Below are 13,235 nucleotides of genomic sequence, written 5' to 3' on the forward strand. Positions count from 1 at the left end.
TTTCCTACAAATAGGACAAAAGGCGAATTTAAAGTTCCTTACACCCAACACATTGCCGACGATAGATGCGAAGGGTCTAGAGGGAAAGGGTGAACTCAGAGTTGGCAAACCATACCTTGAGGGACAAATCTATCCCACCACCTGCTTTTATTAAAAAAAATATTCTGGATCAAAGCCATTCCCATTCTATTATACATTGTCAGTGGTTACAGAGTTGAGTACTTTTGACAGACACCATATGGCCTACAAGGCATAAAATGTGTACTTATTGGTCTGTTAATCTCTGGACTAGACTACAATAAAGTGATGATTGAACAATTTAGTTCATCCCTCTAAATTTAAACAATAAAAATAATGGTTAAAAAACAAAACAGCAACAACAACAACAACAAAAACAAAGCCACCAAGACCATTGAGAATAAGGCTGGCAGCAGGGGCCAGAATGAAAAGAATAGGTAGACTTTCTATCTGGCCATTCTACAGCACTAAGGAAAAGCTAACAGTGGGCAGAGATAGAGACCTTGATGGGAGCTTTTAGGCTGGAAGTGTATGACATATGAAGTATTATCCCAAAATACAAAGTACAGGATACGGCCCAGATGTCTTAATCACCTCGAGAAGAGGGTGTATTATGTTTTTTCCACAAAAACCCTACAGCCACACAAACTCCCTGAGAAGAGGAGGGAGAAGAACAGAGAAAACAGAAGCTAACAGCTGACAGAATTAGAGAAGACATCCACCACAAACTACAACAACAAGAATCACTAACACTGCTACTATTCAGTCAAATTTGTTTAGACTTATTGCTGCTAATGTGAATTTTTCTTGTGTGTCTTATCTTTATGCTATGTTGTTTGAAAGTTAGGTTAGCCACTAAGTGTCAACATCATTTCAGTAGACTAAGGCTTATCTACAGAGAGTATAGAAAGATACAGATATTTCTCACATGAGACATTTGAAGACAGAAATTTCAAATATTAACAGAAGTCTTTTAGATACTTAGAACATTGATGAGTTGGCCAGTAAATTAAAATAATAATAATAATTTAAACACATTAAACCCTTTAGATTGAGTTCAGTACATAATCTTACTTGCTGTTATTACTGACATTGTCTTAATAGTAATTATTGTACTTCCATTTGCCTTTAAAGTTCTTCTGAGATCCCTAGCCACGATGAGGCAAGACATTGTAGAGCTCCGTCTGAAAAATAATAAAAAAAGGGAGAATTGCCACACACACTTGCGTGATGGCGGTATTTGAGGCGAAAACTTCAGGGAAAGTCAGCCTCCTGCCTCCACATTGTTGCCTGGCACCCCAAACTCAGAGGTGGCCCAGATATGTCTTCATACTTGTGTGCTAGGAACTCACCAAGATATCATATTCTTACAGCTAGCAAGAGAAAATTCGGACATTGCTTTCTGACCTTCACCAATGTTTCCAACTATCCTAGTTTAATGTTTAAGTACTAGAGAGTAATTGAAAGGTTTCTCTCACTCTAAGACATTAGCTGAAAGAGTTAGGTCGAGATTCTCCTCTGCCTGCCTCTAGCAAGAACCAAAGAATTAACATAAGAATACCTCAACAGAGAGGGCTCTACCCCTCTTCCTCCTGCTCTACACCTGGCTTTTAGAAGTCAGGTGACCTTGGATGTGGGGGTCACTTGTCTAGTGACTTCAGTCTAGCACTAGGACTGGAAGAAGAAGGACTTGGACTCACGTGCAGGACTAGCACTAGAACTTAGATGGGCTAAGACTCAGATTCATGCATCCACATTCCCCCGGGCCCAGAGTGCTTGGGCCCAAAAAATACAGCACCAGTTCAGAGGAGATAGCTGCTGCTTTAGACCCAGTATGTTTTAGATAGCCTCAGATGTACCTCAACTGTTGAGCTGCCAAATTTTTTATTTCTCTTTTGAAATGATTGTAAAAGCCTCATGTCATTTTTAAAAGAAATACACTCAGATTTTACACCACCCGTGTGTAGTCTGTTTGTCAAAGCCGAATCCCGTGCCCACCTGGCCAGAATCCCTTGTCCCTCGGAACAGGGACCCCACGAGAAATCCCGGTCCGTGGCAAGAGATCACTCAAGATGGGTCATTTTAAGATTAAGACTAAATTAAGATATTCTGAGGAGAAACCAGGTTTGTCTGTGTGGTTAACAGAATGTGGCAGAATTCATGATCTGTTCCTTCATCAAGTAGGAGACAAAGAACCTAAGCTTCTCTCTTTATATCTTCTTCATTTTTCATATTAGTTTCAGAAAATTCTTGTTATATGTGTGCCAGGGAAAAGATAATATAGTATTGCTTACCTGATCTTCTCATATAGTCCTTTCTGTGACTTATATGGTGACCAGAGCTAAGACCTTTCCCGTGGTTCCAACCCTTCCACAACACCGCAACTCTTAGCCATAAAAATAAAACCAGTTTTGTACTTTTATGAGTAATAGGGTAGAAAAGCTAGGGTGAAATTCTGGGTATGGTCCTTTTCTGGTTATTATTACAATTTTAAAGAAAACAAATAACTAACCACAATTTTATTCTTTTTAGTGGAGGCATTGGAATATAATTCTGGTGGGCTAGTTGTCTAGCATGAATATGTCTCTTAAACTATCAGACACTTTGAGCCCAAACTTACTCTCTTTATGAATTATAAGAAAACCGTAGTATGGGCAAAATTTATCTGTTTCCAAGGGAATAGAACCTGTTTTCAGAAGCCTGCTTCACCTTTCTCATTTCAACTTCTATTTTTAGACAACTGCACACAAAAATTTTAAAAACAGTACCTACCAACTTAACTATCAATAAAAGTGCCAAGTATCAGTGTATTCAGAGGAAGCCTGTTTCAAAGTAAATATTTCATCAGCATGCGTTAATTTGTGAGTACATATTTATCACTCACTCTTTAAACACTTGCTAAACATATACCACTTGCAGTAGAAGCATAAAAACTCTTTATTTGAGTGACTCATAACTGACCTGTCTGAAGGAAAGATAAACAAAAGCAGACGTGGAGTGTTAAGTTACTTATTATATGCTCAAAGGATCATGGGAATAATTTTGCCATAGTTCTATCAGTAAAATCTTTATTACTACTATAGATCTCACACTTAGGAATAACACATAGACAAACTTAGATGGGAGGAAAATATGTCGTCTAGTAGCAGGTGAATGGGTACTGAAAATATACACATGGGCAGCAAGCTTTTATTCAACTGTAAAGGAAAAAGAATTCATAAAATGTGCAGAAAGATGGATGCAGCTGGAAGCATTATTTGAGCTAACACAGGCTCAGAAAGACCAATACCATATGTTCCCTCCCATGGGGATCCTTGCCTCTAGCTATTGAGTTTGTGTATCCAGGAGGGAGTAAATATAGGTAAAGGGCTGGAAACTAGAAAGGGGCCTATGTGACTGGGAAGAAGGACTCTTTAAAGGAGTTGGGGTGGGGCTAGCAACAGAGTAAGGTGGACGGGGAATGTGGTGGGGGGGTGGGTGAGAGGATACAGTGGGGAACGTGGGGTGAGATGAAGGGTGTGTATGTGTTTGGGAGTACTCATCCAAAATGAAATGTGCCTGAAAAACTGTCTATGAAACCTTACTTTGTAAGCTAATGTCAAACGTAAAAAATAAATATTTTTCAAAGTTGATTGCCAATGAGAGTGCCAGGCAGAGGGAACCTTTATTCACACCATGAGAAATAAGGGGTGTACATGCTTGTGTGAAGACAAGCCTGTCTCACGGTTATGTTTATACATGAGTATAGAAAGGTGAGGGCTGGAGAGATGGCTCAGCCGTTAAAGGCTAGGCTCACAACCAAAACTATAAGAAAGGTGAGAGTTAGAATTAGTTCCTACTTACATTGCCACGTGGCTTCATAGTAGTCTTTTTACTACATGGATTTAAATACATTAGGGTGATGCATGAGTGGGCGACAGAAGAAGCCAGAAGGGAAATTGGGAAGCTTTGGTTTTCAACTCTTTTCACTTACACGCTCTTAGAAAAGAAAATCTCCTCAGCTTAAAACAAAATTCACAGTAATAAAAATGTTCACCAAAACACTGATAGCCACAATTTGCAGAGAGCCATACATGCTAGGATCTGTTACAAGCCTTGTGTACATCAGCACGTCTTATCCCCCTGAATTTCCCATACTCCTCACTTAGGAAATTTTTATTCTCAAAGTGCCCATCCATAGTCCTATAGTAGAAGCAGTATAGAGGAATTCCATTTGATTCGCAAGTCCAAACATAAAAGGTTCTCTTCACCTTTGACCTTGAAGGTACTGGATACTTTCAGATGGTTAAGTGGGGCCAGAGAGACGGCTCAGCGTTAAAGGCATCCGCAGTTCAAGGGCCATAAGTTTAGCTTGACCCTTAGGATCCATATATTGGGGAGGGAGAGAGGATTGGCTTTTACAAGTTGTTCTCTGACGTCCACATATGATGCCTACACACATATGAACACCTCCCTCACACCAAACAAATGAAACAGAAAAAAACAAAAAAACAAAAAAACAAAAAACCTGGTGAACAGACCGTCCCTGACAGCAGGTTTAAACACAATCTTGTTCCTCTTCCTTCCCTGACAAAGCTGGGCACACAGGACTTGCTTGCTTCTCTATTTACTACTTCAGGTGCCCTCGTTTTGTCTCTACAGATAAAGCTGGCCCTGCTAATATGAGAACCTTGAAATTCCTGTAAACATTGTTCACTGTTTTAAAGGGAATGTGTGTGTGTGTGTGTGTGTGTGTGTGTGTGTGTGTGTGTGTGTGTTGGGGGGCAGATCTCTCTTAGACATTTCTGAATACTGTAATAGCAAAACATTAAAAAAAAAAAAAAACAGACATGGGTAGGAGCCTCAAATATATCACAGAGGTTTTATTGGAGACCCTGATCTTCCTCCTGGATGGATGGAAACTCAGAGTTACTGTCCTTTAAGCAAGGAACTCAGCTCTGTCCTCAATGGCCCTCAGGGGGAAGGTACTGCCACCTGCCACACTTCCTGGGCACTTTCTCTTTCAAAGAACCTTCTATCCTGGCGTTCTTCTCCAGGGTTTTGTTTTGTTTTGTTTTTTCCCCCTCCTGAACTTTGCTGTTGTTTGTGGTATTTAGACATGCGGTTTTCTCTCCTCCGTGTGTGTCCTAGGATTTGATCTAATTGTCTGCTGTTCAAGTGTCACTCAGCATTATTATTGAGAAGATGAATGGGACACGGGTCAGAGTTCAGCAAGAAGGCATCTGCTTGCTAGCAGTGCAGAGCGGACACTCTCCGAAGTGATCTTTAATGAAAGCTTGGAAAACATTGGCCAGAGGGTGCTGTCCTAAGTGCTTCTTCGTTAGAGGGACAGACAAGTGAGCGCAAGGGAGTTCCGGAAAGTTCCCCTGTTTGAGGTGTCTTTTTCTAAAGTGGGAGAGAAAATGGGGATATGTGTGCTACTGCTGCTGTGTGATTAAACTGCGAGAAGAAAATGGACGCTTTTGAATAGATACTAACCATTTGCCTCTTTGGTGCACCGAACATCGCTGAGAAAGTTTCCACTCTACTTGCTGAGCCTCTCACCTGCCAGGGTCCAGTGGCCTCAGGTTACTGTGCCTTTGCAGGCTCAGGTTCTCTTACTGGACTCTCTTATGCTGACAGTTGTTCTTCCACTTAGCAGAGGGGCCAGAAGTCCCAATCGATGAGAGCCCACAGTTGCTTTGGCACTGGAGACAAGCGGGACACTGGCTGCATTGTTCTTTTTGCCCTCTTGAGTGGGCAAGTGTCTTCTCCATCGGATCTTGACAGAGAAGGAGGCTGAATCCAGAGTCCTTGGCGATTCATCTTCCTTCCTCTTCCCTTTATGTTCCTTTCTGCCCTGTAGCCATCAAAGCTGTGGACAACTCTGGACTGCCTACCCTACTCGTTGCTAGACACCGACTGGAAGTTGGGGGGGGGGGGGGAAGGAAACCCAAGTCAGAAAGCTCGTTTTAGTCCAGGTGCTACCTGCAGCCCGGGTTTCCTTGTGGACTTCTCTGCATATGCCATGCGTTGGCCTCTGGGATTGCTTGAGCAAGCACTAAAAATACCCAAGGCAAGAAAAACGCGGAGCTACCGAAGACTGGCAGCAGAAGCGGCTCCTAGGTGGGTGGGGATCCAGGCATTGGCTTCCAGCGCGCGGGAGCCGGGGCGTCTCCACTCAGGGAGCACCTAGGTAGCGGGATTCCCGGGCAGCCTTCCAGGAACCCCGCAGTCTCCGGTACTCCCTGGGGCACAACCCTGAAAGCTTCGTGCTTCAGCTCTTGAGAGAGAGCAAGCTCGGTGCCCCTCTCTGAGCATGCGCGGCCCTCTCCCCGCCTCTACGCCCCCCCACGCCCCCTCCCCGCCGGCCTTTTGCTCCTTCCCTTTCATTAAACAAACGGGAGGTCCCAAAACCTGGACCCAAAGGCGAGAGGAGGCAGCAGAGGAGGCTTAGCAGGGGATGATCGCCGAGGGGAATCTGTGATCTCGATCACTCCCGCCTCCACCCCGCGCGGGAGCACACACACACACACACACACACACACACACACACGCACGCACATACACACACACATCGCACAGACACACACACTTGCATACGCCCGTGCCGCGCGCTCGCCCGCTCGCTCTCCCACGCAAGCGGAATGCAGCAGCGCCGGAGGAGCTTGTCTGCAACCGCTGCCTGAATGCACCTCGCCGCCTGCAGCCTGTCCGCCCAATAGGGCGCAAGGGAGGAAGCTTGGCTGCCAAAGGTGAGTGTGGCGCCCGGGGCACAGCTGAGGCTGGACAGACTGGGATGAGGGGGCAGGTTTCCGACCCGACGATCAGGTGGCCCACGCCTGGCTTGCCGGTTGCAAGGTGCAGGTGAAGGTAGTGCCCTGGTTGTTCCGAGAAGAGAGCGCGATCCTATCCCAGCGAGGATCTCTGCTCCTGCGAGGTGCCAGATGGACCCAGAAGAAAGCTACCCGGTCCAGGCTCGTAAACTTTCCTCTCCTGTCATTTGGCAAACGTGGAGACAAAGGGGGCGTGGAGGCGCTCTCTCGGTCCGGTTCCGCCCTTCAGACTGCATTCCGGGCTAAGATGCCCAGCAGGATTGCAGGGGTGGGCGTGGGGGTCCGGAGACCTTCCAGTAACTGATGCCAAACCCACCGCCCCAGCTGAGATTCCTCAGCCCCTAGCTGTAAGCTTTGCCATTGATTTTTGCCCCAGGCGTGGGCACCTGCCAGAGATTCTCTTTCCTGAGCTCCAGGCTCATAGTAACGGCGTCACCTGGAGAATTGGGATGGCCAGGGGCTTTCTCGTCGACTTCGACAGTGACCGAGTTTCTAGGGTGAGGCTGGGGTCAGTGCAGGATGAATGACGAGTTATTGAAAGGCTTGGCGTAATCACCTCCTAGAAACCGCCGGGCCCCAGGGTCTCTGCTCCCCGGGGAAGGCGCTGTCTTCGCAAACATCACTGCAGCAGATCTGGGAGCTGGGCTGAGACAGCGGTGGTGGCAGCGGTGTCAAGGGAATCTGGGAATTTATTTTTTGCCCTGGATTTTGTGGCACTCACGTGTGGACTATGTGTAGGATTCTGGGCTGTTATTTGTCTTTGTGGGGATATCGTTTTCTTTTTGCTTTCAACCTTTTCTGTGGAGATGTTTTGCCACTTGCCACCTGCCACCTAGTTATCTAGTTATTTCCCTATGTATTTCTCTTCTGCACCGGGGAAAAAGGTCCTGAGAACAGAATTTCCATTTGAAAAGCCAGTCCCCGCTGAGGTGAACTCTGAGCAAAGGGTCTGCCTGCACTGGGCAAAGCCTGGAATCTAAGGGCTCTTTGAGGTAGCCAGCACTGGGTCAGCAGGTGAGGCCAGACAAAGAGGAATAGAAGAGGGGCAAACCAGAGACATTTAAAGAGGTGAGAACCGACAGCCAATTAAGGCAGGACGAGGGCCGGTGCCAGGCACTGTAAAGTGTGCGTTCGCTGATTCCATTCTCCTGTCTGGGGCTGTGGTTGGCAGTCCCTGTTCATGGAATGAGACCTAGTTTGGAGGCGCCCAGGTTGTCACATCTGGACTTACTCATCCTAAACTTGCCTTTACTACACAAACAAGTTTGTTTGTTTTTTTTTTTTTTTTTTTTTTTTTTTTTTTTTTTTTTTTTTTTTTTTTTTTTTTTTTTTTTTTTTTTTTTTTTTTTTTTTTAGGTATAGAAAGTAGATGTTCACGATTCTCCATCCTGTCGTGTTTGTGACTGGAAGGTAGGGTGTGTGCACACGTGGGTACAGTTTTGTCTCTTTTATAAACTAGAGTCTGGTGTTTAAGCGAAGCTCAGCTGGTGCTGGCAAAGGAAATGCTGGAGGCTGGGATCCAGTATCAGTGACTGGACCATTAGAGTCAAGGGGCTTTCCCTCACCTTCAGGTGGCCAATAGAGGCCATGTCTCTCTGTTTCTGCAAACAGGGAATGGATTTGCTCTGATAGCTTTAAGACTGAAATGTGAGAAACTGTGACATACACGAGCTTCACTGAGAAAGTTCACACACGAGACCTTGCAAAGCCAGAGGAGGTGAGGTTTGGGAGAAGAAAGGAAAGATATAGAGGGTGGGGGTGGGAGGGTTGATCAAGGGAAACAGGATTTAAAGCACCTAGCTTCCTGACTTTGTGTATAGTGAGAAAGAAATCCAAAAGTGCTTCTGTCCTGTTCTTTTTCAAATAACTAGGGAGGCGAAGACCTTCCCAGAGCTAGTGCTTTTTACCTCAGGGTGACAGTCTTAGCATTCTTCTCACAACTCTTGGCAGGAAAGGATGAAGATTTCTTACTCCCCCTGACTAGGCTTCTCTATCTGCCACAGCACGTTTTCTCTTTCTTCATTTGCAAGATCTGGTTATTTTGATAACTCGTAGACTCTGTTGACAGGTGCCGATTGACCCTGTGTCCTGTATTTAGTACCAGAAGCCACTTAAAATATATAGCCTAGCTCTGGCCCTCAGAGCTAGTTTTCAGTGTTGTGGCTAAATCTGGGGGTTGACACATATGGAGCAGTCAGCTTGCACTGTCTCTGCCTTGTACTGAGCTCCTGACATCTGACTTGTATGCTCCACCCCTCCCTCCGGATTGTCTCAGCATTTAGAGAACATGCACCAGGACTTGTTGCTGAAGGAAAAGAAAACCCAAAACACAGGAGAGTAAAAGCTGGTTCAAAACTTCAAGAAGGAGAAAACCACCTCTGGCATATAACTAACTCACTTATGATCACAGCGTAAGCAAAGTGCCAACAGCACATGCAAGCCAATGATTTGCTTTTCTTCCCCTGGAGAATTTAAAGGATCCTTGGGATACATTTGAAAAATTGAATAGTCTTCGCAAGGAGGGAAGGATTGAAAAGTCATTCCAGGCAGAGGAAATGTGTGATTGCTTGATACAAATTGAGTCACTGTAAGTCATCCCATGTGACTAGAGCCATATAGGAAAGCATGGCACCTGGGTGACACTAATTAGCAGCTAATGCTATGGAGTGAGTATATGTACAGAAATATGGCCAGGATGCTATGAAAGCACAAAGGGAGAGCTTCCAGGGAAGGAAAGGTAGGGGGATCAAAAGGTTTCTTAGGGAGTTTGACTGGAGGTGAGTCTTGAACAAGGACAGGAAGAGAAATAACTTCCCAGGCAGAAAGCAAATGTGAGGCATGGAAGGAGTTTTGTGTAGCTGCAGGAAGAGATGCAGGGTCTTATCTCCTTAGAGTGGGATAACAACATGTCAGAGAAATAAGCAGGAGTCACGTGTGTGCCTGGAATTCCCTCTGCCCGTACCCCCAACCCCCACCCCTACTGCCCCATCAAAAGAGCTTCAATTTTATGTGAAAGTGCAGAAGCCTTTGAAGGTTGGGAGAGTCTGAGACACGATCAGATGTGCATTAGAGAATGATGGCCATGACCATAGCGTGGAGGATGAATTGGAGATGGTGAGGCTGCAGTCTTGGGGCTTACTGTGGGAATATAAGTGTGAAATGACAGAGATGGTGGAGTGGCGGTGGGGAGCAGGAGGAAATACGCCTGGGAAACCAAAGATAGTGGTAAAACCTGCTATACCCCTCTCAGCATCCATTCCTGGGTGGTGTTTTCTGCTTTGTGAGCGAAAGGCAGTCAGGGCTGTATCTTCCACATTTAGCACAGGGCTGATATAGAGTCAACACACATTCACTGGACAGATGACAAAATCAGTTGAATGAGAAGTTCAATCACAAAGTAATGACTCTGCTCTAAGATAATAGACATTAAGTCATGGTCTCTGAGGTGCCTATTTGGGGACCAGTGACAAAAATTGTTCTAGGGAGTCTACAGGCACATTTCCTCAGCTTAATCTGTGAAGAAATGCCACTCCTCCACAGAGTCACTGTGAACAGCATTGAGGGCTCATTTTAGAGCACCCACTGAAGAATGTGGGTTACCAGCAAATCTTGGACACAGTGGCAGGATCACTCAATTAGTTCCTGATACATAGTAGGTTATAATTAATCTTTCCCTATTCCCCTTGATTGTCAAAAAACTCTTATTTACTGAACTTAGTGAAAACTTTATAAGTTGGAACTCAAGGTTTCTAAGCTCTAGGGTCTCATTTAAAGAGCTCTTGGCTTCTTGGATCTTGGCCAGACTCCCAGGATCTAGAAACTCACAATAGAACTTGAGGGTCCATGCCTCTTAGTGAGCCAAGTCCACATATCTTGAGTTACACTATGAGTGTCCCAGTATGAGACATGCACATGGAGCAAAGCAGAATTTGTTCTCAGACTGACCAAAGTGGTGCAGGAAAGGTAGTGTTCCAGGCAGCAGAGTGTATTTGATAATATGGTAGCTGGACAGAGATGATGGCAATGGAGAGAGAGAGAGGTTAGCTGAGACATTTTACAGAAGCAGATTTGGGGCTATTTCTGGAACATCTCCTAAAGTACTAGGACATATCTCAGTGTACCATGATACCACAAGAAACACCAACTCCTGTTTTCATTTAAGAGAGAGGATGGGAAGAAGACCATAAATCCAGAAGTAAAATCTCAACACCTAGCTACAGGTAGAGGTAAAAGAGAGAGTCAAATAAAGAATGTAGGAATGGGCTTCTCAGACAAGGTAGGGAAGAATGAACATGAAAGCAGAAAAGCCTAAGAGAACTGTGAAAGGGATATTCAGGCTCCAGAGATGAACTCTGGATCAGGCCTAGCGTCAGGACACAGGCGTGAAATCTGACTTAGAACATGCAGAGTCCTTCTGCCTCAGTGCCGAGACAGTTCCTCTTAACAGCTTTCTTATGAGGTACCAAGCTGGTCAGCTTCAGGACCAGCTCTCTAAGCTACTGCGGTTATTCTATAGTCTGTGTCCCTTCATCGACTGTATCAGTGAGAAGGATGGCTTTAAGTGAAGAGGGATCTAAAGTAGAGAACTGAAGATAGACAATGAGCAGACCTCTCCAGTGACAGTCAGCTAAGCAGCCTCATACAACCATGTGCGCAGAAGCCATATTTCAGAGTCCAAAGGGAGGGAAGGGAGGGAAGAGCATCCGGGCTTGTGCATCTATCCATCATTTATGAAGTCTGGCAGGGGAAAGAGTTATGGGGCCATTGGGAAAAGGTGCTGTGAGCTTGCAGCAAGTTCTTATCAAGGAGGAGCAGATGGAAAGAGGTAATGCTTAAGAACAAAAGGTGCAGGGATGAGAGCAGGAGAGCGGGGCAGAGAGAAAGGATGTCTGGTCCTAAGAATGTGAGAAGGTCTGGGGGCAGACACAGGATTCCACCCTCCCCTGGCTACTAAATCATAGGTGTTTCCTGAAGCCTGGCGAATGATATTCTTGAGTGTCCAACCTGAGTGCTGTCGCTGGACCTGCAGGTTGATGAACCTCGTTTAAGGAGCAGCCTGGCTGCTGCCTGTGCTCATTCTGAATTCACTCAAAAATCTGAATTCATTGAATTCTTTGTTGTTAAGAAGTAGATGTCAAGGGACCAGTTTCTGCCTTTTAAATTTTAAAAATTGTTTATTATTATTATTGTTACTATAATTATCATCATCATCATCATCATCATCATCATCATCACTAAAATATGTGTTAGAGAGAGAAGGGGAGAGCTACTAAGGAGGGAGAGAGCACACATGCCTCTGTCCACATGAAGAGATTAGAGGATACCTTTAGGAGTGGGTTCTCTTCTACCCTGTGGGTTCTGAGGATCAAAGTCACCTTGTCAGGCTGGGCAGCAAGCACTTTTACCTGGGGGGCCATCTTACCAGCCTTCAGCTAAATTCTGGCTCTGCCACTCATCAAGCGTCTGAGTTTGGGCACATAGTAAATGTCTCTGTGCTCTCAGTTCCTGCTGTACTGGAGAATCCCAGTGCACCCTATTGTGAAAGACTTTGAGGATGAGTTATTTGTTCACTTTGGTGCAAGGGGATGGGAGTTCTTAGATGTAAAAAATAGTGAAGTTAAAAATATACAGCCCATGGTGTTCATTAAAGAAAATGTTCATGGTGCAGGAATGAAATCAGTAGACACAACCATGGTGGGAGCAGGCCAGCTAGGCTGCCTGCTGGGGTGGCTGACAAGAATTCTTGCTAGGTGTCTGCTTCTCACACCTGAAGGAGAAGATGAATGTTTACTTGTCTAATGTGGTCCTTACACACTTCAACCTTTCAGGCATTTCACAATGGGAACTTAGCTGTTTAGCACAATGCTCTCAGAAACATGATTACGTGTCGTAATTACAGCCCTACTTGGGTGCTAAGAAATATGGACTATAGACATGTCATGTGTGAGATTGATAACCTTCTCTGGCAAATTGTCTACTCTCTGCATGGGAAAGTGTGTAGTGCCCTAAAACAGAATCCAGGAGGATAAGGAGGCCCCACAGCAGCAGAGCAGTGAGTGGAACTCAGGTTTGATGGATAATCACCTTCCATATAAGGTATATATGGAATACATATATGCCTATGTATACACCCATCCTATTTACGGTCACATACAGTGAATTCCTCACAGTCCTCCCAGGGAGAGCTTTCTTCTTCACCTTGAAGTTACTGGCTATGGTGTTCCCACTTTCTGGAATTCCATTCCTAGGTTGTCCTGACCTCCTGACCGCTTCCATTTCTGTGCTGCTTCAGTGCCTAACTTAGTGCTTGGTTTGTAATTACTGCTCAGTAAACACTTTACATTGTAGACATAAACAAACAAATCTTACTCTTTGAGTCATCAACACTGTTCTAAACGCAGT

General features: G+C 45.0%; 1 protein-coding gene across 1 annotated transcript in view; it reads left to right on the forward strand.

Annotated features, from left to right (window-relative positions):
• The first annotated feature begins 6,089 nt into the window (after nt 1-6,089).
• Nucleotides 6,090-13,235, forward strand: part of Plppr1 (phospholipid phosphatase related 1) — a 287,229-nt gene continuing 280,083 nt past the window's right edge. Inside the window, exon 1 of the mRNA XM_031377379.1 lies at nt 6,090-6,752. The gene's annotated coding sequence lies outside the window, so the exon portion shown is untranslated. The remainder of the gene's footprint in view (nt 6,753-13,235) is intronic.

This window comes from Mastomys coucha, unplaced genomic scaffold (assembly GCF_008632895.1).
Source record: "Mastomys coucha isolate ucsf_1 unplaced genomic scaffold, UCSF_Mcou_1 pScaffold18, whole genome shotgun sequence".
Classification (NCBI taxonomy): domain Eukaryota; kingdom Metazoa; phylum Chordata; class Mammalia; order Rodentia; family Muridae; genus Mastomys; species Mastomys coucha.